The sequence below is a fragment of the Puntigrus tetrazona genome, chromosome 4 (assembly GCF_018831695.1).
Source record: "Puntigrus tetrazona isolate hp1 chromosome 4, ASM1883169v1, whole genome shotgun sequence".
NCBI lineage: Eukaryota > Metazoa > Chordata > Actinopteri > Cypriniformes > Cyprinidae > Puntigrus > Puntigrus tetrazona.
The window spans coordinates 23,998,969-24,022,363 of record NC_056702.1 but is presented as its reverse complement, the minus strand read 5'-3'; the positions used below and the strand labels follow the sequence as shown (position 1 = coordinate 24,022,363).

At 38.7% G+C, this 23,395-nt stretch overlaps 1 protein-coding gene and 1 long non-coding RNA gene across 2 annotated transcripts in view; one reads left to right on the top strand and one right to left on the bottom strand.

Annotated features, from left to right (window-relative positions):
* LOC122342945 (NACHT, LRR and PYD domains-containing protein 12-like) overlaps nt 1–23,395 on the bottom strand; it is a 510,774-nt gene that overhangs the window by 122,208 nt on the left and 365,171 nt on the right.
* Nucleotides 16,128–17,391, top strand: LOC122343187. The gene is made up of 3 exons (XR_006250709.1): nt 16,128–16,288; nt 16,691–16,844; nt 17,038–17,391. It is a non-coding gene; the product is annotated as an uncharacterized LOC122343187 (long non-coding RNA).

Sequence of the window (23,395 nt, the reverse complement as noted above, 5' to 3'; positions counted from 1 at the left end):
CGGCCTGTGGAGGACCGGCCTGTGGAGGACCGGGCGTGCGTGTTCGTTCACGGGCGATCGGCCTCCGGAGGTGCGGGGTGAACCAGAGACAGTCGCGAGGATTCGGCAAACTCATCGAGGCCTGTTTGAGCGCCAGGAGGAGCCCGCGTTATCTGTTACAGATCAAAATACGGAGACTATCGGTACCGAAAAGCAAGAGAGAGAAAATGTAAGTGACAATATTTTAATAATGTCAAGTTTTTGTGAGGACGATGGCATTGATATGGAGGTTGAACAAACACTGTTTAAAGTCCCGGTTAAAAGAAGGAAGAATGATGACACTGGAGAAAGTAAAACTCAAAGAAAGCTGCTGTTGATATTCATGAAGATACAGACAGTGACGATGAATCTGATTCATCTTCGGTTTCTTTATCACAGTTTGACTGTGATACTGATGTTATGAAGCAGATGATATTAAACATTTTCTTAAATCAACTAAAAATAGAAGAGGAGGAAAGTGAATGAATATTTCCAGATCTAAAACAGTTTGTGGAGAAGTCAAAATGTTTAATTTCTGAAGGCTGCTTTACTAATAAGGAAGTTTATAGATTAAAGAAACTGGTGAACAAGATAAATGTTGAGTTATGTAAAGAAAGTGAAGAGAAGAGCTGAACCATTATCGGTTTCATGGGTTGGTTTTTCTTTTTAATCTTTTTATTTCTGATGGGTGAAGTCTCTGTAGCATCATTGAATGTTAATGGTGCACGAGACATCAGAAAAAGAGCTGCATTATATGAAGTTCTCACCCAGAAAAGAATTGATGTTGTTTTACTACAAGAAACACACAGTGATGTAAATAATGCTGTTGACTGGGCTAAAGAATGGGATGGGTTTACTGTTTTAAGTCACAACACCTCCCTCAGTGGAGGTGTCGCAGTTTTATTTTCAAAGAACTTTGCTCCTATTTCTTATGATGTTGATGAAGTGATAAAAGGAAGACTTTTAAAGGTTCGAGCTCTATTTGAAACCTCTGTTTTAGTTTTTATTTGTGTTTATGCTCCAACCTCAGGAATTCAAAGAATGTTGTTTTTAGACACACTTAATTCAACACTGCAACAATGTAATAATGAGGAGTTTTTATTTTTGGGTGGGGATTTTAATTGTACTGAACAAAGTTGTGACAGGAATCACCTGGAACCCCATGAGCCCTCTCGAAAGAGACTTATTGAAGTCACAAAACACATGAGCTGTGTGATGTATGGAGACAGCTCAATGGTACTCATAGACAGTACACATGGGGTCATAGTCGGGACAGCTTTTTATCTTTGGCTAGGTTGGACAGGTTTTATGCTTTTAAACATCAGTTTGGGATTTTTAATAAGTGTTTTATTTTCCCTGTTTGTTTTTCTGATCACAGTATGGTTTGCTGTTCTTTTGTTTTAAATTCTATTAAACCAAAAGAGTGCTTACTGGAATTTTAACACCTCCCTTTTAAATGATAAAGGTTTTAAAGATACCTTTAAGTGTTTCTGGGACTATTTTAGGGCATCCAAAGATTCTTTCTGTTCACATACGACAGTGGTGGGATTTTGGAAAAGTGCAAATTAAGCAACTTTGTCAGCAGTACACTAAAAACACTACTGTACAGACTCTAAGAACCATGCAAACACTAGAGACATCAATAATAAAACTACAGGAATTGGCGGTTTATCTGGAGGAGAAAATGTTTTAAACAACCTTTCACTTAAAAGGAAACAATTAAGTGATCTTTTAGGGGTTAAAGTACAGGAGCTTTGATCCGGTCTCGTTTCTTGAATATAGATCAAATGGATGCCCCAACAAAATTTTTTTTTAGTCTGGAGAAAAGAATGGACAGAAAAAGTGTATCCATGCATTGCATAGATGAGTCTGGAGGCCTTTTATCAAACCCCATAGACATTAGAGGAAGGGCCGTCCAGTTTTATAGAAACTTGTATAGCAGTGAGAGTGGGGCAGATTTGGACACTAGTGACACTTTCCTACAAGACTTGCCTCAGGTTTCGGAAGAATCCAATGCTAATCTCAGCAGAGCTTTGAGCCTGGGTGAGTTATATGAGGCACTTAATGGAATGGAGTCAGGTAAAGCTCCTGGTATTGATGGAATACCTGTAGAGTTTTACAAGGCTTTCTGGACTGAGTTGGGGGAGATCTGCTCTCGGTGCTCAACTAAAGCTTAGATGAAGGGCGTTTTGCCATTGAGTTACCCGTAGAGCTGTTTTTTAACTCTCCTCCCAAAAAGGGAGACTTAACAGAAATTAAGAATTGGCGCTCCAGTGTCCCTTCTATGCTCCGACTATAAATTGCTCTCAAGGTTTTAGCAATAAGATTGGCAAAAGTAGTTAGTCAAGTTATCCACCCGGATCAAAGCTACTGCATACCCGACAGGTCAATCTTTGATAATGTCTCTGGTACGAGATATTTTAGATGTCTCTAGACTGTTAAGTCTAGATTGTGCACTAGTTTCCCCTTGATCAAGAAAAAGCTTTTGATAGAGTCGAGCATAAATATCTTTGGTCATGTCTGGCAGCTTTTGGTTTTTGCCAAAAATTTGTAAAGCTGGTTTCAGTTCTGTACAGTGAAGTGGAGAGTGTTCTGAAAGTGAATGGTGGCTTATGCAAACCTTTTAAAGTCAGCGAGGGGTAAGACAAGGATGCTCCCTTTCAGGGATGCTTTACTCTCTGGCTATAGAACCATTACTGCAACAGATAAGGTTGAAATTAGATGGGTTACATATCCCAATAGTAAACTGTAAGGTTCATTTGTCTGCTTATGCTGATGATGTTGTTGTTTTTATCAGCAATCAAAAAAAGACATTGAGAATTTGTTGCAAATTCTTACTGATTTTAATGTTTTATCTTCTGCAAAAGTCAAGCTGGAATAAAAGTGAAGCGTTGATGTGTGGTAATGGGACTGAGAAATTAAGACTTCCAGATGGAATTCGCGATTAAGAGGAGGTTTTAAATACCTGGGAGTTTTCCTGGGAGATGATTTTACCACACAGAAAAACTGGGATGGCCTTGTTGATAAAGTGAGAGGTCGTCTTGCTAAGTGGAGGTGGCTGGCTCCGGATCTGTCTTACAAGGGTCGAGTTTTAATCATCAACAACTTAATTGCTTCATCCTTGTGGCACAAACTGGCCTGCACAGATCCTCCTTCAAAGCTGCTTGCGGAGTTACAGGCCATCCTGGTGGATTTTTTTTGGGACAAACTACACTGGGTTTCCCAAAGCATTTTGTTTTTACCAAAAGAGGAAGGTGGACAAGGACTTGTTAATCTGCAGAGTAGGACTGCAGCTTTTCGTCTGCAGTTTATTCCAGAGGCTGCTAGCAGAGTCCCTGATTCTTATTGGAAGAAAGTTGCTTGTTTTATTCTACAAACTTTGGGGGGTCTACAGATGGACAGATCTCTCTTCCTTCTGGACTCTCTCAAGTTGGACATGTCTGCTTTACCAGTATTTTATCGTAATCTTTTTAAAGTTTGGAACCTTTTTAATTTTCAGAGGACACAATGTTTTAATTCTCTTTATTGGCTTTTAAAAGAGCCAGTTGTGTTTGGAGGCCGTCTGGACATTTCAGCCACGGACTGTTTTTTCCAGTCTTAAGTAAAAATCTCTGCACTGCAAAGATCACCACCCTGGGCCAATTGCTGGATGTAACAGGACCTATTTTTTCAAATACAGAGGAGGTTTCCTCTGTTTTAAAGATAACCTCCACCCGGTTTGTTACTCAGCTCTTGATGAAATGGCAGTCAATGCTTACGGAGGAAGAGAGACAATTATTGTTGGACTATTTTGAAGGGGTGAAAACTCCTGATAGTAAAGACTGTTTTCCAACTTTGATGATGTCTCCTAAGCTTGGTGATTGTAACAGTGTGTTTTTAAAAACAGTTTTTAAAACTCTGCCTTTTAATTTCTTTTTAGTCACTGGAAAACTATTTTATAAAATGTGTGTGCTGGTTTTTAACAAGAAGGTTTTAGGGACAAAGGTTGATACACCATGGCGTTCATATTTTAATCTAAATGAAGACATTAAGCCAGAATGGAGGGTCTTGTATAAGCCACCAATAGCTAAGAGAGTAGGGGATATACAGTGGAGAGTTCTTCATGGAGCTATTGCTGTCAATGCTTTTGTTTCTGTTTTAAACCCTGACATCAGTGCCGATTGTCCTTTTTGTTTTAAAGAGAAACTGTATTTCATGCTTTTATGGAATGTTCTAGATTAGGTTCTCTCTTTAATATTTTAAGAAGTCTTTTAATTGTTTTAATGTTTTATTTTCTGTTGAAACTTTTATTTTGGGGTTAAGTACAAGAAGAGTAAAGTCTTGATTGCCAGTTGCTGAATTTTTTGTGGGTCAAGCCAAACTTGCTGTATATACAAGTAGAAAAAACAGGATTGAACAAAAAGCCCGGTCAAGATGTCACTGTGTTATTTACAGCTTTACTTAAATCCAGAGTTTTAATTGATTTTAATTTCTATAAATCTATGAATGACCTTCCCATGTTTGAACAGAAATGGTGCAACTATGGTGCTTTGTGTTCCATCTTAGAAGGAGAATTGTTTTTCACACAGTTGTTGTAATTCTTCAATGGTTATGTCTGTGTCTATATGGGTTATTTTTTATATATATATAATTTGTTTTTTCATTTTGTTTTTTATAATATGATATACGTAAAAAGAGATGAACATGTTTTTGTTACATGTAATAAATGAGTTTTAAAATTCAAAAATTCTCTCTCTCTCTCTCTCTCTCTCTCTCTCTCTCTCTCTCTCTCTCTCTCTCTCTCTCTCTCTCTCTCTCTCTCTCTCTCTGTCTCTCTCTCTCTCTCTCTCTCTCTCTCTCTCTCTCTCTCTGTCTCTCTCTCTCTCTCTCTCTCTCTCTCTCTCTCTCTCTCTCTCTCTCTCTCTCTGTCTCTCTCTATGTCTCTCTCTGTCTCTCTCTCTCTCTTCTCTCTCTCTCTCTCTCTCTGTCTCTCTCTCTCTCTCTGTCTCTCTCTCTCTCTCTGTCTCTCTCTCTCTCTCTCTGTCTCTCTCTGTCTCTCTCTCTCTCTCTCTCTCTCTCTCTCTCTCTCTCTCTCTCTCTCTCTCTCTCTCTCTCTCTCTCTCTCTCTCTCTCTCTCTCTCTCTCTCTCTCTCTCTCTCTCTCTCTCTGTCTCTCTCTCTGCCTTTGATGCAACCAGCGAAAGAGGATTTTATTGTCAAATGTTCCACCGTTTATCAAAGATGACGTGATTGAAAGGAACTGGCAAGGCATGGGAAAGTTGTATCGCATAGATAAAAAAGATTAATTTAAACTCTAAATCTGCGTGCAGCTTAAGCACATTGTTACTTTCGAAGACACGTATATATGATTCTTAATAATGGACAAGAATTGAATCTTGCACTGAAGTTTAGGATTGACGATTTTGACTATGTCATATATGTAACATCAGAAATAATGAGATGCTTTAAATGCAATCAGGAAGGGCACCTTGCTCGTGGTTGTCCAGAGAACGAAGAACGGGAAACAATTCAAAACAATGTTGGAGAGGAACCTGAAGAAAATGTTGCGAGTAAAAACCAACAAGAGGAAGATAGGGATAAAAATGAAAATGAGAAACATGAGGATGGTGAAAAAATGATCAAGGAGTTAACTTTGAAGAAAGTGTGAACAGAGATAATGAAGAAAAACTAGTACAGGGCACAACTGAAACTGCAAATGATGCTGTTAGTAGTCTTGTGGAAGCAGAAAGCGTCTAGGGACATTGATATGACGGATGATGACAGTCTTTTTAAAACACCAACATTGAAAAGAAAAACTACTGGGAAGAGAAGGGGGAAAAAGCAAAGGAAAGAACGGGTTCAGGAAAAACAGATGAAAGAGAAGATAGGTCATGAAGTTATTTCCGATCATAGTAATTCTGATGACTCTTTAACAGAGAGTGAGAGTGAATCTGTGAGCTCAGCTGATTCAGTTTCTCTTAGGAGACCTGAAAGGAATGCTTATACCCTTGAAAAGATCAAAGCTTTTCTGCAGAGTACAAAAGGAATGAAGGGAGTCAAGTAGAGGATTTTTTCCTGATCGGAGTTGTTTTTAGAGTCAGCAAGCGTGTCAATGAAAGAAAAAGGGATGGGGGTCTTACAGAACAAGAAATATACAGGTTGAAGAAAATTGTTCAAAAGTTGAGATCAACCATATTGAATGATGAAAAGGCAATGTTTTAATTTTTCTTTTTTCTTTGTTAAATTTTTGTTTTTGTTATGCTCAGTCTCTTTTTTTATTCATTTATTCATGAGTAATCTGAAACTGGGCAGGATTATAGAAAAAGAGCAATGCTGTTTGAATTGATTAAGCAAAAACAAATTGATGTCATGTTTGTTCAGGAGACTCATACTGATGTTCAAAATGAAAGTGAATGGAAAATGGAGGGAGGGGAGGTGATTATGAGTCATAAGACTAATATCAGTGGAGGTGTAGCCATTTTATTAAGGAAAAATATAATTCCAGTTTCTTTTGAGGTGGAAAATATAGTTGAGGGACAGTTACTGAAAGTAAGAGTTGAGTTTGAACATTTCTTTGTTGTATTTATAAATATATATGCACCGGTTTTGGGAGGTGAAAGGGTTTTGTTTTTAAACAAAGCTAGAGAGGTAGTAGAAAATTGTAAACCTGAAGAATATCTATTTATTGGGGGTGACTTTAACTGCACAGAAAATGATAATGTTGATAGGAATCACAAAGAACCTCATATGGAATCGCAACGCGTTCTGCGACAGATTACAAAAGAACATGATTTATATGATATTTGGAAAGTGTTGAACAGAACCCACAGACAGTATACGTGGACACAAGTGAGAGAATATCATATAACAATGGCTAGACTAGACAGGTGGTATTGTTTTAAACACCATTTTAATACCATTAAGTGTTGTGTAATTTCACCTGTAGGTTTTTTTCTGATCATTGTTTGGTTAGCTGTAATATATTTATTAACAATGTTAAACCAAGAAGTGCATATTGGCATTTTAATATTGGTCTACTGCAAGACAAATTGTTTTGTGAGGTTTTAAATCTTTTTTGGGAAAATTTTAGGAATAGGAAGTCATCCTTTGTTTCTCTGCAACAATGGTGGGATAATGGAAAAATACAGATACAGCAACTGTGCCGTTTATATACTCTCAATGCTTCTAAGAACACTTCCCAAATGTTGGAAGCTCTAGAGAAGGAAATTTTAGAGATACAAAATTCCTTGGAATTGGTGAGAGATAGAGAACGTATTAAAGTTCTCAAAAATAAAAAGAAAGCTTTAGATGATTTGTTGGGTATTAGGGCACAGGGTGCTCTGGTACGATCAAGATTTCAAAGTGCAGCACAAATGGATGGTCCAACCAAGTTTTTCTTTGGTTGAAAAAAAAAAGAATGGCTTAAATAGAATTATGCATTCTTTATTATCAGAATCTGGCACAGAAATCACAGAGCCTAAGGAGATTAGGAAAAGAGCAGTGGCTTTTTATTCAGAGCTGTACAGGAGTGAATACACGGAGGTGGAAGAGATAGCCAGTTGCTTTTATGAGGGTCTACCTAAGGTTCCGGAAGGGACAAATGCTGGACTGGAAAAACCTTTAACGAAAGGTGAATTGTATGATGCCCTAAAGAGTATGGAGTGTGGGAAAGCTCCGGGGATTGATGGTATCCCAGTCGAGTTTTATAAGTCACTCTGGGCTGTGTTAGGAGATGATCTGCTAGAAATGCTCAATGACAGTTTGACCAGAGGGTTGCTGCCTATGAGCTGCAGAAGAGCGGTCATCACCCTTTTACCGAAGAAAGGTGACCTCAGAAATATAAAGAACTGGCGACCTGTTTCACTCCTATGCTCTGATTTTAAAATTTTGTCTAAAGCCTTAGCAATTAGATTAAAAGAGGCGATTGGTTGGGTCATCCATGTGGACCAGACATACTGTGTACCTAATAGATCTATTTTTGATAACATTTATTTAATCAGAGACATTTTTGATATCTCTAGATCATTGGGTTTAAATGTTGGTCTCATTTCCTTGGACCAAGAAAAAGCTTTTGACCGGGTTGAGCATAACTACCTCTGGCAGACGCTAAGAGAGTTTGGTTTCAGCCCGAGTTTTATTAAAATAATTGGGGTGTTGTATGGAAACATTGAGAGTATACTTAAAATTAATGGTGGCCTGAGTGCTCCTTTTAAGATCACAAGGGGCATAAGGCAAGGATGTGCTTTGTCAGGCATGTTGTACGCTTTAGCTATTGAACCATTGTTAGTGAGAATAAGGGCAAAGATTGATGGCTGGAGTATACCACAATGTGATTTTAAAATCAAGCTGTCGGCTTATGCTGATGATGTTGTTGTTTTTGTGAATAAGCAAGAAGTAGATAATTTAAGAATAATGATTGATGACTTTGGAAAGCTGTCTTCAGCTAAGGTAAACTGGAATAAGAGTGAAGCTGTTATATGTGGAAAGTGGGAGGCTAAATGTCTCCCTAATCTACCTGCTGGACTTGAATGGAAGAAAAATGGCTTTAAATATTTAGGTGTATACCTTGGAGAAGATTCGACATTGCAAAAACTGGGAGGGTGTTTTAGAAAAAACAAAAGGACGACTGGAAAAGTGGAAATGGCTGTGGCCTAAAATGTCATTTAGAGGACGCACCATAATCATCAATAATTTGGTTGCTTCAACATTCTGGCATCGCTTGGCATGTACAGAACCCCCAAGTGGACTTCTTGCAAAACTACAGGCTCTTATTGTGGACTTTTTTTGGACTAAGTTTCACTGGGTACCCCAGAGTGTACTGTATCTCCCTAAGGAGGAAGGGGTCAAGGGCTTGTACATCTGGCCAGCAGAGGAGCAACTTTTTCGTCTACAATTTATTCAAAGATTTTTAACTGGACCAGAAGATCTTGTGTGGAGGAATGTTGCAAAATTTATTTTGAGTCAAGCCGGAGGACTGGGACTGGATTCTACTTTGTTCTTAATGGACTCTAGTAAAATTCAGCTGAGTGGACTGACCCCATTTTATAAAGGGGTTTTTAAAATCTGGAGTTTTTTTAAGAAAAGAAGAGGGGCTTTTGGTTTGTCTTTATATTGGTTATTGGAAGAGCCTATTGTGTTTGGAGCTAGGTTTGATGTTTTAAGTGAAACTACTTGGGGTTTCGAAAATGCATTCTGTAGAGCAAGAAAAGTTAAATTTTTTTGACATTATAGCTGCTGGAGGTCCTGAGTTAAATAACTCACAAAAAGTTGCTTCTTGCATTGGGTTTAAATCAACAAGATTAGTAAGGAAATTACTGGATCTCTTAAAACAGAAGATTACTGTAGAAGAAAAATCTGTTCTTATAAGTTATGATGAAGGAAAGGTGGTTCCAAATAACAATGATCCTTTTCAGAGGTTTTTATTACTCCTGATCTTAAAGGTGCAGACGGGATTTGTTAAAAATTTGGAGGAGTTAACTATTAATGAAGCTGATAGTAAAAAACTATACAAAAGCTGTGTTAAAATTTTAAATTTGAAGTCTTTAAATGGAAGATCTGATACTGTTTGGAGAAACAAACTAGGTTTGGATCAGAGTATAAAACCTGTGTGGAGAGTTTTTTATAAACCTCCTTTGGAAAAAAAGGTGGGGGACCTCCAGTGGAGAATTTTGTACGGCGCAGTTGCTGTCAATTCTTTTGTGCATGTTATTAATCCAAATGTCTGTAACCAGTGTCCTTTTTGTGGAGAAAAAGAAACTATTTTTCATTGCTTTATGGAGTGTACAAGATTGTGTTATTTATTTGATTTTCTTACACTGTTGCTTGGTAAGCTAGATGAAATTTTTACTGTGCAGAGTTTTATTCTTGGATATCGATATTCAGCGAAAAACAAGATAAAATGTCAACTTTTAAATTTCATTGTGGGTGAAGCAAAAATGGCAGTGTATTTAAGCAGGAGGAACAAAATAGAAGGGTCAGAAGGATGTGAAGTTGTATCTATTTTTAGAAATCGGATAAAAGCAAGAGTGTGGGTTGATTTTAAATTTTATAATATGATGAAAGACTTAATTTTTTTTTCGGCTCAGTGGTGCTACAATGATGCAATTTGCTCTGTTGTAGATGGATTCTTAATTTTCTCTTGTCTGTTACAGTGATGAATGCAAATGTAAATTTTTATTGTGAGTCATTAATTGTATTAGAATTGTCTTAAAAGTGGAAAAGTTGTGAAATAAATGTTTGGTTAAAAATTCAAAAATTCTCTCTGTCTCTGTCTCTCTGTCTCTGTCTCTCTCTCTCTGTCTCTGTCTCTCTCTCTGTCTCTCTCTCTCTCTCTCACTTCCGGTGTGAGTGTGAGCGTGAGCGTGGGCGTGAGCGCAGGTGTGTGGAGCGTCGTGGGAAAGGCGTGAGTGAAGCGGTTTTCTATCTTTTCTTATCTTTTCTTTTCTCATCTTATCTTTTCTTTTCTTTTCTTTATTTTTGTTTGGCTTGTATCTTTATTTGTGTAGTTTTGAGGGCGAGTGTCTTCCGTGGAGGAAGCATGTCGGCCCGTGAAGTAAACGCGCTGAGTTCGCTCACGAGGCGTCACGCTGTTAAAGTAGCGTCTGTGGTGAGCATCGAAGCCTGTTGTCTGGCTGTTGGAGAAGTAGTGGACATTCTAGCGTTTTATCCGCGTCTAGAATGAATAAGCGCAATTGTCGTCTTTCTGGATAACGTAAACAAGGCAAACGAGCTGGTAGAAAGAGGAATTGTCATTGACGGGGAATTTGTTTCGGTTCTTCCACTTTCTTTACCAGCCAAACGAGTAATTTTGTCCAATGTACCGCCAATTGTTAGTGGCGAGATCCTACGCAAGCTTTGGCACGTTATGGAAAAATAGTTTCCCCTATAAAGAAAATACCAATCAGTAGCCAGTCACCATTACTGAAACATATCGTGTGTCGTTTAGGAGGTTTGTACATATGATCATCCCGGATGACGCTGACTTGGATTTAACGCTAAGCTTCAGAATTGATGATTTTAGCTACGCTATTTTTGTCTCTACTGGTAAAGTCAAGTGTTTTGGATGTGGACAGACAGGGCATGTAATTCGGAATTGCCCAAATAAAAATAATGAGGAAGGAGATACAAACAAGGATGGAACAGGTGAAAATAGAAAGGATTCCGAGGAGGAAATCCAGGAAATAGTTTCAGCTGTGGTGGAAAATGTGGTGGAAAGGACGGTAGAAGCTGATACAGAGTCAGGCTTTCTTCAGACTGAGCGTGCTGAGATAAACTCTAATGTTTTGCCTGAAATTACTAATGGTGGAGAAAATCAAATCTGTGTAATGGATGAAGCAGCACAAGTGTTCCCGGAGCAAGAGCAATCATGCTTCAAAACCCCCCCAAAAAAAAGAGGAAAAAGAGGAGTAAGTGTTTAGAAGCTAAAGTAAGCAGGACAGATAATGACCAAGATAAGAACATGCTAGAAACCGAGAGCGACAGCGACTCATCAGAGTGTAGTGTGGGTCTGTCACAGGGAGAAGTCACACCTCGCAGTTACGGTCTTGAGGATATAAAGTTGTTCCTCAAGTCGACAAAGAATAAAAGAGGTGTAAAAGTACAAGAATACTTCCCAGACCTAAAACAGTTTGTTGATCAAGCAAAATTTCTGATGGCCAGTGATTTTTTCACTGATAGAGAAACGTATAGGCTAAAAAAAATCGTGGTTAAAGTAAATAACTCTCTAAGTAATGACGCTGTTTAAGAAGAAAGTTTCTTCCTCTTGTAATGAGTGATGAAGTTAAGTTTTTCTGTTTCTTCTTTTTGCTTTTCTTTTATATGATGTTATGAATGGGATACACATTGCATCTATGAATGTTAATGGTGCAAATAACGTTAAAAAAGAGCACAGATTTTCCATTAAATAGAACAGAAGAACATACACAACACTTTTTACAGGAGACTCATAGTAGCTCAGAAAATACAGTTGACTGGATGAAAGAGAGTCAAAGGTGTACCTGTGTTAAGTCACTTCTCAAATGTGAGTGGGGTTGCTATCTTGTTCAATGAAAATTTTAAGCCAGTGTCATATGATGTAGATGAAATAGTGAAAGGTAAATTATTAAAAGTCAGAGCTTTTTATGAAAACTCTGTTTTACTCTTATTTGTGTTTATGTTCCCACTGCACCAATACAAATGCTTTTGTTCTTTGACATCCTTTGTTCAGCACTAAAAAATACAGGGGTACAGGGGTATAACATTTAAAAAGATAGACATTAAAAACGTGCGTATAGTGTGTGGGACAAAGAAAACAGTGCAAACTAATGTACAAGATAATATTTTTATTTGTGTAGGTGATGATTAAATACAAGAGGTGCAATGGTGATAGAACAAAAGGAAAAAGGTATATATCGTACACTATTTACATTATTTACAGAAACAAAAACCACAAGACGAAGGGATCGGGAAGAAAAGACGATGGCGGTGCTAAAGTAAAGAAAATAAATCAAAACCGTCTCCAGCTACTTAACTTCCCCTAGACTATCTACCAACAATAATTATTGAAAAGAAAATGTCTTCAGCGTCCGTGGCCTTCCCTAACTTATACTACGCTCTCTGATCAAAACCAAAAGTACATGGGTGGCACGCGCCCTAACCTATACAAAGTAGATTCCTACGTGTTGCAATGTATGTCACGTGAGCGCACTTACCTGTCCACTTCTCCCGGCCTCATAACACACAAACGAATGACAACTAACAATATGAGTGGAAAAGGAACGGGAAAACAATACACAGTAACGAACATCAAACAACACAATATACAATAATAATCAGTATTCCAAACAAGTAACGAGCAAACAGCAAAACAAAATGGGGGCTTGTGGGTGGTCTGGCGGGCTCTTTTATTTGAGGTGGTTTGGAATGATTGGAGATTGCGGAATGGGTGACGTCAGCGCTGATGATGATTGATGGGTGACGGGAACCAATGACTGGTGACTAAGAGAGTAAAGGGCGGAGAACAGAGAGAGGGAAGAAAAACACACGACAAAACGCGAACACGTAACACCCCCACCCATAAGAACAAACATATAACAATATTGTTTGTTAACAATCACAACACCATCCAAAAACAACTAACCACATCTAGAAAGAGCATCTGCCACTACATTGCCTACTCCTTTCTTGTGGCAAATTTCAAGATTATAAATTTGTATGATCAAAGCCCAGCGCATAAGACGCTGATTCTGATTGTACATGCGGAAAGGAAACCTAAAGGATTGTGATCTGTGTAGATAGTAACAGGAACAGAACTGGATCCGATGTAAACTTGAAAAATTGTAGTGCTAACAGTAACGCAAGAGCTTCTTTTTACGATGGTGGAATAGTTGAGCTGGTGTTTATTAAATTTCCGAGAAAAATAACATACAGGATGTTCAACGCCACTTTGGTCTTCTTGGAGGATGCGGCACCGGCACCTATGGCACTCGTATCGACTTCCAATTTAAAAGGGATCGAGGCGTCTGGAGCAGCGAGAACAGGGGTACAGCATAACAACGCTTTGATATTCTCAAATGCCTGCTGGCACTCAGATGACCAAACGAATTGATGGGTTGGACTAGAAGTAAATTTGTGAGGGAACAGGCCACACTGGAAAAATTCAGACAAAAACTGCGATAGTATCCAGCCATGCCTAAAAATCGGTGCAACTCTCGCATCTGGTGGTAGGAACAGGAATTCGGCTATGGCGGAAACTTTGCCAGCAACGGGACGAACCTGACCTTGACCAACTTCTTTACCGAGGTAGTTAACTGTTGCTTGACCAAATTCGCATTTGGTCAAATTTAGTGTGAGTGTAGCTTTGGCAAGTCGTGTAAAGACAGTGGTTAACAACGAACCATGTGTTCTGACCATTCAGACGAGCACTCTACCAAATCGTCTAGGTAGGCATTACAATTTGAGACACCTGACAAAATTGTATTCACCAACCTTTGAAATGTAGCTGGTGCATTTGCGCAACCCGAAGGCCATAACTTTATATTGGATGAAGTGATCTGGTGTTACAAAGGCAGAAATCTCTGAAGCTCGTGGAGTCAATGGCACCTGCCAGTAACCTCTCAGCAAGTCTAATTTAGTGACAAAACGGGCAGCCCCAAGGTTGTCCACACAATCTTCCATACGGGAAGGGAAAGCAATCAGGTACCGTAACAGCATTAACCTTACGATAATCCGTGCAAAAACGAAACGTTCCGTCTGGTTTAGGCACAAGAACATGCGGAGAACTCCACGGACTACAACTGTGAGTAGCTAGGTCATTTTCAGCAAGGTATTTGACTTCCTTCCTCATAACAGCTCGCTTTACGGGTTAATGCGGTAAGCGTGTTGTTTGATAGGGGAGAATTATTGACATTTATATCATATTGTAACACTGAGGTCTGCGTAGGGGTGTCATTAAATAGAGTGGGAAATTTGTGAATTAACTGTATAATGTCACGTTGTTGTAACTCAGACAAGTGAGAGAGAATTGAAGGCAACTTCCCAGCATTTCTGAATTGCTTAGCCAGGCGCACTGTTGAGGAGCATTTCGCAACACAAGGCCATCCTCATCAGCAGCAGATACCAGAGCAGGAGATGTAACCTCGCCAACTACAGCGACTGAAGAAACAACAGGTGTAGCTGCCACCTCATCAGCTTTCACTTGTGGAGACTCTATATGATGATACGCCTTCAACATGTTTATGTGACACACTCTTGACTGGCGTTTCCTTTCAGGAGTACAAATTACATAGTCTGTCTCACTCAATTTCTCTTGCACAACGTAAGTGACCAGAAAAGCAGGCAGACAAGGCAGACCCTGGGATGGGCAACAACACAAGAACTCGGTCACCAGCTTGAAAAGAACGCGGGACAGCCTTAGAGTCATACCGTCGCTTCATCACGTTCTGCGCAGCTGTAAGCGACTCTTTTGCCAAATCGCAAGCTTTATGTAACCGTTCTCTAAACCGACTAACATAGTTGAGCACATTAGTCTTAGGGCTTTTCTCAATTTCCATTGTTTTCTTTTAACAGTTTGAGTGGTCCTCGAACCGTATGACCGAAAACAAGCTCAGCAGGACTGAACCAGAGTGACTCCTGCACCGTTTCACGGACTGCAAGCAATACCAATGGGACACCTTCATCCCAATCCCTATTAGTGTCAGCACAGTACTTCTTTAACATAGACTTAAGAGTCTGGTGAAACCTTTCAAGTGTGCCTTGACTCTCCGGATGATACGCACTTGATATTCTATGGGTGATGGAAAGTGATTTTAAAACCTGATTAAATATCTTAGACATGAAATTGGTTCCTTGGTCAGTCTGTACAATTTTTGGTAAACCAAATGTAGAAAAAGACTTTATCAAGGCTTTGATAATCACAGGAGCAGTAATTTTGCGAAGTGGAATTGCCTCTGAGAATCTTGTAGCAGTGTACATGATTGTTAACAGAAACTGATTCCCTGACTTTGTTTTAGGAGCGGGCCGACACAGTCAATAATAACATGTTCAAAGGGTTCTCCGAGAACTGGAATAGGAGAAAGCGGAGCTGGAGGAACGACCTGATTCGGTTTCCCCACGCTCTGACAAGTGTGGCAAGTTCGGGAAAATTCAACGACATCTTTCTTTAATCCTGGCCAAAAAAATGTCTAAGAAGTCTATTGTATGTTTTTCGTGATACCAAGATGCCCTGACAATACATGATCGTGCGCTAAACACAAGACATGCTGACGATAAGCAGAAGGAATAACAATCTGATACACGATATTCCAGTCAGCGCCAGTTTCAGTATTGGAGTACCATTTGCGCATTAACAGGCCGTCCTCCACAAAATAAGCAACCTTTTCCTTGCTATCCTTTGGAGAGACAGCAGATTGGAAACATTTCGCCAAAGATCCGTCTTCTTTCTGCGCAGTGATAATTTGTGACCGAGACACAGGTACATTTAGAAAATCACTGTCTAATTTCAAACTTATTGTCTCTGCTTGTCGTTTGCCAAAAGTAACATTCTCTACTTTTCCACATTTTCAGCAAGCATAGGAGCTAAAAATGACTCTGACAAGTCAACAGAATCGATCATCTTCCGTGACTGGGCGCGTCAAAACGCATGCGGGAAGACATCAGGGTAACTCTTATACAACTCATCCGGGCCAGAAACACTACAAGGATGATCAACAACCTCTAAAGCTGGCATTACTTTACCACCCGCTAAATCATTGCCAAGAATGAACGAAACTCCCTTAATAGGAAGAGAAGGGCGAACAGCGACCAACACAAACCCGGTAACTAGCTCACATTGCAAGTGTATTCGGTGTAAGGGTGCCTTTACGTAAGCCCATTTCAATCCCTTGCACTAGAATACTCGACCCACAGAATTACTGATCCGACAAAGGTAACGCACTTTCGACCAAAAAGCGAGTACGCGGCTCCCGTATCTCTGAGCATCTGAATTTCCCGTTGATCTTCGGGTTTTCCAGAAAATGAAATTAACCCCTTACACAAGAACGGCTTATAGCTAGGGTCAGCACAATCCTCAACAGGCGACACGTTACTAAAACCAGGGACAGAATTTACAAACCCCACACTTTTAGGCGGTGGTTGTTGTTGCTTGCGCTTTAATGTCACACAATCTGCTATTACATGCCCTTGTTTATGGCAGTAAAAACATTCCCTCGTCTCTCTAGATTGCAGAGACACCGGCTTCACACGGGAAGGCTGGGACTGAACAGAAGGAGTTTTATCTGACCGCACGGAAGTATACACGCTCTTGTGCGTAAGCACAAACTCATCCGCAAACACCGCTGCTTGCGACAACGAAACAACTTTTTGTTCGTTCAGGTATACAACGACACGTTCGGGCAAACAATCTTTAAATTCCTCCAACAACATTAATTCTCTTAACGTAATTAAAGTCTGCTACCTTACTCGCGTTACACCACTTATCAAAGAGAATGCCTTTCGCGCGCAAATTCAACAAAAGTCTGACTGTTCTGTTTTTTATGATGTCTAAATCGCTGTCTGTATGCTTCAGGTACAAGCTCGTAAGCACGGAGAATGGCTGATTTAACGGTCTCGTATTGTAGACTCTCCTCTAAGGACAACGTTGAACAAACCTCCTGTGCCTTGCCAACCAATTTGCACTGGAGAAGAAGGGACCAAACATCTTTCGGCCAACAAAATGAGGATGCGACACGCTCGAAAGCGCTAAAATACGTATCAACCTCAGTCTCCCTAAACGGAGGCACTAACGAAATATGCTTGCTAACGTCAAACATGGGTGAGGATGGATCAACAACTTGAGCAGAAACAGAAGACTGCACAGTAATTCTAGCAGAACTCTTAGAGTCCAACTCGAGCTGTCGCAGCTTCACCTCTTTCTCAGCCTCGATCTCAAGCCTCGCGGATTTCGAGCCTCAGGTCCAACTCAGCCTGACGCGCCTGAGCCCTTTCCTGTGCCTCATACTGTAAACGGGCCAAGCGGACTTTCAATCGTCCATCCTGCTTGGACCCAGCAGAAGTAGGAGAAAACGGGTAAAAGGCGGCAAGGCGGCCATGGCCTCGGCCTCCGCCTCAACCTCGGCGTCTGTCTCGCTCTGCCCTTCCTCCAAGGAACAGGCACTAGCCGGTTGCGCGCGTCAGCACTAAGCGACCCGGTCTCTGCAACATCGACGCCAGCGATCACAAAAATCCTCAACTCCGTCAATTTGTCGAATATCACTTTTTGATATTTTTCTTAAGGGCTTGCCTTACAACCGAATTTTATAATGGTCTGCAATTTGTATCAGATCATCTTTTCTACAACTGTCGAATTGTTTAATGGATGGTTTACTAATAAATACTTCCAAATCAAATGAGGCCATGCTTACTGCCAGTACCAAACATACAGAGAGCAACACTACAGTTTCCAGACCTATACAAAGGTATCACTTTGTCACAACACAACGATACGCACAGCTTCTTAATGTCTTGGGATGGGTTTTAAATATCCCGGACGAGCCCCAAAAATGTTACGACCCCACGTAGGTCTAGGGGTACAGGGTATAACATTTAAAAAGATAGACATTGAAAATGTGCGATAATGTGTGGGACAAAGAAAACAGTGCAAACTAATGTACAAGATAATAATTTTATTTGTGTAGGTGATGATTAAATACAAGAGGTGCAATGGTGATAGAACAAAATGGAAAAAGGTATATATACGTACACTATTTACATTATTTACAGGAACAAAAAAACACAAGACTAAGGGAACGGGAAGAAGAGACGAGGGCGGTGCTAAAGTAAAGAAAATAAATCAAAACCGTCGCCAGCTACTTAACTTCCCCTAGACTATCTACCAACAATAATTATTGAAAAGAAAAATGTCTTCAGCGTCCGTGACGCCCTAACTTATACTACGCTCTCTGATCAAAACCAAAAGTACATGGGGTGGCACGCGCCCCTAACCTATACAAAGTAGATTCCTACGTGTTGCAATGTATGTCACGTGACGACTTACCTGTCCACTTCTCCCCGGCCTCATAACACACAACGAATGACAACTAACAATATGAGTGGAAAAGGGAACGGGAAAACAATACACAGTAACGAACATCAAACAACACAATATACAATAATAATCAGTATTCCAAACAAGTAACAAGCAAACAGCAAAACAAAATGGGGGCTTGTGGGTGGTCTGGCGGGCTCTTTTATTTGAGGTGGTTTGGAATGATTGGAGATTATGGAATGGGTGACGTCAGCGCTGATGATGATTGATGGGTGACGGAACCAATGACTGGTGACTAAGAGAGTAAAGGGCGGAGAAAGAGAGAGGGGAAGAAAAAACACACGACAAAACGCGAACACGTAACAAAGAGACTCATAACATCTCACTGTTACTGATTCATCATGCAGCTCAAAGCATTCTGGGTAGAATCTCATCAGTCTCTTCTGATTCATCAACACAGTTTCACTGATGATCCAAAAAATAAACAGTAAACCCAGGACAGAGTGTCTGAGTGAATGTGGTCTGGACTGTGTGGATGAGTCTCATTGAGTCAGAGACGCTGAAGAAGGACAGAGTTCCTGCGCTCTCATCCACATACACTCCTACTCTGTAGATATCTTCATACTCTCCTGTTCTTCTTCTTCTGATGATGATGGGCTTCACAGAGAGATCAGTCTTTATCTTATTGTGTATGAAGTAGTATCTGTCAGGAGAGCAGATCAAACTCCAGGACTGATCATTATATCCAAACACACACTCTTTACCCAGTCCCTTCCTGCTGATGTTCTTATATGACACTGATATAAACACACCTCCACTCCACTCAGTCTCCCAGTAACAGCGCCCACACACACTCTCTCTACACAACACCTGAGGCACATCAAATCTGTCTGGATGATCAGGATACGACTGAGACTGAGACACACACGCCACCTCTCTGTTCTCATCAGAAAGTATGAGTTCAGTGTGTGCTGTGTTTGGATCCAGTGTGAAAAACACACCCTGAACAGAAGAACAGAGACATTAATAACACAACAAGCACTACAGTGTGTGTGTGTGTGTGTGTGTGTGTGTGAGTGTGTGTGTGTGTGTGTGTGTGTGTGTGTGTGTGTGTGTGTGTGTGTGTGTGTGTGTGAGTGTGTGTGTGTGTGTGTGTGTGTGTGTGTCTGTGTGTGTGTGTGTGTGTGTGTGTGAGAAGTTTGTTCATATTTATAATAAGGTTTTGTTCAGAAATAATAACAAATCAACTCGAGATCAAATTGAATTGAAGTTTGTATCATGAATAGAATCGATTCCTCACGAGACTGAAATTAGCTTCGGACATAAAATATGTCATCACAGCATTTAATAAAATATATTGTAATGACAGTAAAGTTGTATAAAAAGAATCTCTTTCAGTAAGTGAGAGAAGCTGTCAGAATATATTTTAAATGTGTCACAGTACATTTATACACAAAATCCTACAATTGTTTCAGTTTATTTGTCTTGATGTAAACAAGTTATTAATTTAGACATAATGCAAACATTACTTCAGCTGGCATATTTGCATCTGCTTTTATTTCAATAATTGAAATACTAAAAGAAATAATACATCAATATTAAAATGTAGTATAATAACAATAATGTTAATATTAATAATAATAATAATAAATGATTATGTATTTTAATGTAAACAAATTAATAAAACTATGTTATGATTATAATGTTGTTGTTCTCTTAAATAAACAAGTATTGCTGGTTTATCTGAATGTTATAGCAAATAAAAAGAAAAATAATAATATTACAATAATCATATAGCTCTTTAAAAGTCAGTATTTACTATTAATGTAAAATGATTATTTTGGCTATTAGCATAATGTCAACTTTATAATGTAAACAAATACATGGTTGCAGTAATCATTTATTATTTAAATTACAAAACTAAAACATATTGCAGTAGCGTTGTTGCAATATTTACTAATTAAAATGTTATAATAAATAAAAATTATAATGAAATAAAGTGTATATTATTATTTTTAATTAATTGTAATTGTCATAATATTATATATAAAATAATTACTACAATAATAAAAATGAATAAAAACTACTAAATAATTGACAATATTTAATAATAATAATAATAATAATAATAATAATAATAATGACCTAAATAAAAAAAAATGTATATATATATACACACACTCAAACACTATTGAAATATTATTCAATAAATATTCGTTTAAATAAGATAAACGAATATTTATCTTATTTAATCAAATCAAAAATATGAATGATTATAATTCTGATCTTAACACAATCATAAATGTATTGTATAATTGTCCTACATTTCTTGGGTCCTGCTGTAATCCTGGATTCTCCTCCATGCTCAACACTAAAAAACACACACATAGTCAGTCAGTCAGTAGAAGACTATGCAGTTGATAACATTGAAAAAATTATTATAATTATATAGATATTGTTTCAAACAACTTCCTTGCTGTCCACTTTTTATGCCACACAAGTTCATAGAGGTGTGTGTCAGCTTCCAGATCATCATCTGAGTAGAACATAATCTATACATGAACCTATGAATATAATACAAAGTATTAAAAAATGATCTTGGTTTCAGGTCGTGTGGAAAGACTGTGGAGACCTACAGCAGATAAGCATGTTTTAAGTTGCTATGTAGTATGAGATGAATAAAACCAAGGGCCTTTTATAGGGTTACTCCACCCCAAAATAAAAATGTTGTTGTTAAAAGCACTTACCCCCATGTCTTTCCAAACCCGTAAAAGCTTCAGTCGTCTTCGGAACACAATTTAAAATATTTTGGATGAAAACCGGTAGCTTTTTGACTCTCCTATTAACTGCCAAGTAAATAAGTCAAGGCCCAGAAATGTTTGAAAGTCATTAAGTCATTCTTTTTGTTTTCTTTACATTCAAAAAGTATTCTTGTAGCTTCGGAAAACTATGGTTGAACCACTGATGGCAGACTCATCTGACAACGTCTTTCATACGTTTCTTGGCCTTGATAGTGTTATTTACTTTGGTCAGTCAATGGGACAGCCACAAAGCTACTGGTTTTATCCAAAATATCTTAAATTGTGTTCCAATGACCAACAAAGCTTTTAAGGTTTTGGAATGACATGGGGGTACTCGAGACATTTTCATTTTGGGGTGGAGTATCCCTTTAATAATCAAAATCAGTGTAAAACAGCTGCTTGTAAACATGTCTGTAAATCTTGAGGGGGAAGCACTTTTAAAGAAACTTACGTTATGTAATGGAACAACAATCGTTGTCATTTTAAGCAGAAACAGAAGTTTACAGTTAAAATGTAGTGCTTTGTTTAATTAACCTATGGATTACCTTTATGCTTTCTACATTACATTTTTGGATAATCAAAATGTTGGTATACCCACTCAGCTGTAACAGATCTTGGACGCTTTCTTAAAAACACAACTCAAAGTGATATGCAGAAGAAGTATTTTTTCATATTAAGCAAACATTGTATCAATAAAACACTTCATTAGACAATTGTATTTGTTTAATAACAATGAATGAGTCCTGTTGAACCTCTGCTTTCTCATCCAGAACAACCTCCTGGACCCTAACTAGTCTGGTTTTAAAAGTGGACACTCAACTGAGACTGCCCTGCTTTTGGTCGTTAAAAGTCTGTGAGTGGCAAGATCAGCTTCTAAGTCATCTGTTCTCATTTTGCTGGATCTCTCTGCGGCTTTTGGCACAGTTATCCACCTGATTGTCCTGTCAACCCTTTTGACAAAAGGTGTCTTAGGAACCTCACTCCTGTGGTTCCAGTCTTAACTCTCAGGTAGGTCCTTTGGGGTGTCTTGAGAGGAGGTTTCTAAGATGCAACATCTAGCTACTGCTTGGAGCACTTCTCTCTCCATGTACATACAGTGGAATGCAACATTTTGGTAATCACTTGCAGAATCTGAAAATGTGAATCATTTGAGGAAAATAAGAGAGATCATACAAAACTCATGTTATTTGCATGTTTAGTACTGTCCTGAGTAAGATATTTTACATAAAAGATGTTTACATATGAATAAGACAAGACAAAAAATAGCTGAAATGATTCAAATAACCCCCTTCAAAAGTTTGGGAATCCTTGGTTCTTAATACTGTATGTTACCTGGGTGATCTATGACTTTTTTGTTGTTGTTGTTGTTGTGTGATAATTGTTCATGAGTCCCTTGTTTGTTCTGAACAGTTAAACTGAGCACTGTTCTTTAGAAAAGCCTCCAGCTCCTGCAGATTCTTCAGTTTTCCAGCATCTTTTCTATATGTGAACCCTTTCCAGCAGTGACTGTGATTTTTATTTATTTTTTGAGATCCATCTTTTCACACTGACTTTCACAATTGAGGGACTCAAACGCAACTATTAAAGTTTCAAGCATTCACTTATGCTCCTGAAGGAAACATGATGCATTAAAGCGGCAGTCCGTAACTTTCTGAGTTAAAAATTTACACAAAATACATTTTTGATAATATACATAATAAGCCAGTGTTCAAAACTATCGCCTTTAGCCCGATTCACAATGTTTAGCTTATAATAATGTTTTTAAATTGAGTGGTTCGGGTAGGTTTTCACGGAAATTTAAGCATGCCTCTGTGTCATTACGTCACGCCTATAAACACAAAGAAGCGCCCCGGCCATAGCGTTATCGCCTTGTGAGAATGCTGCAGATGCATATTATGCATAATATTTTATAGCCTTTTCTCACAGCGGCTGAAATAATTACACTTATTTTGTTGGTTGCGGATTGTGATCCAGACAGTTAATGTGTTTATGAAACACAAGTGACTGAAATTAGATTAGCCTACAATAGTTTTAAATGTGCATCTGTTTGCAGATGTACGTGGATTACACTGAGTTTTGTATTTTAAAGAACACTGGTC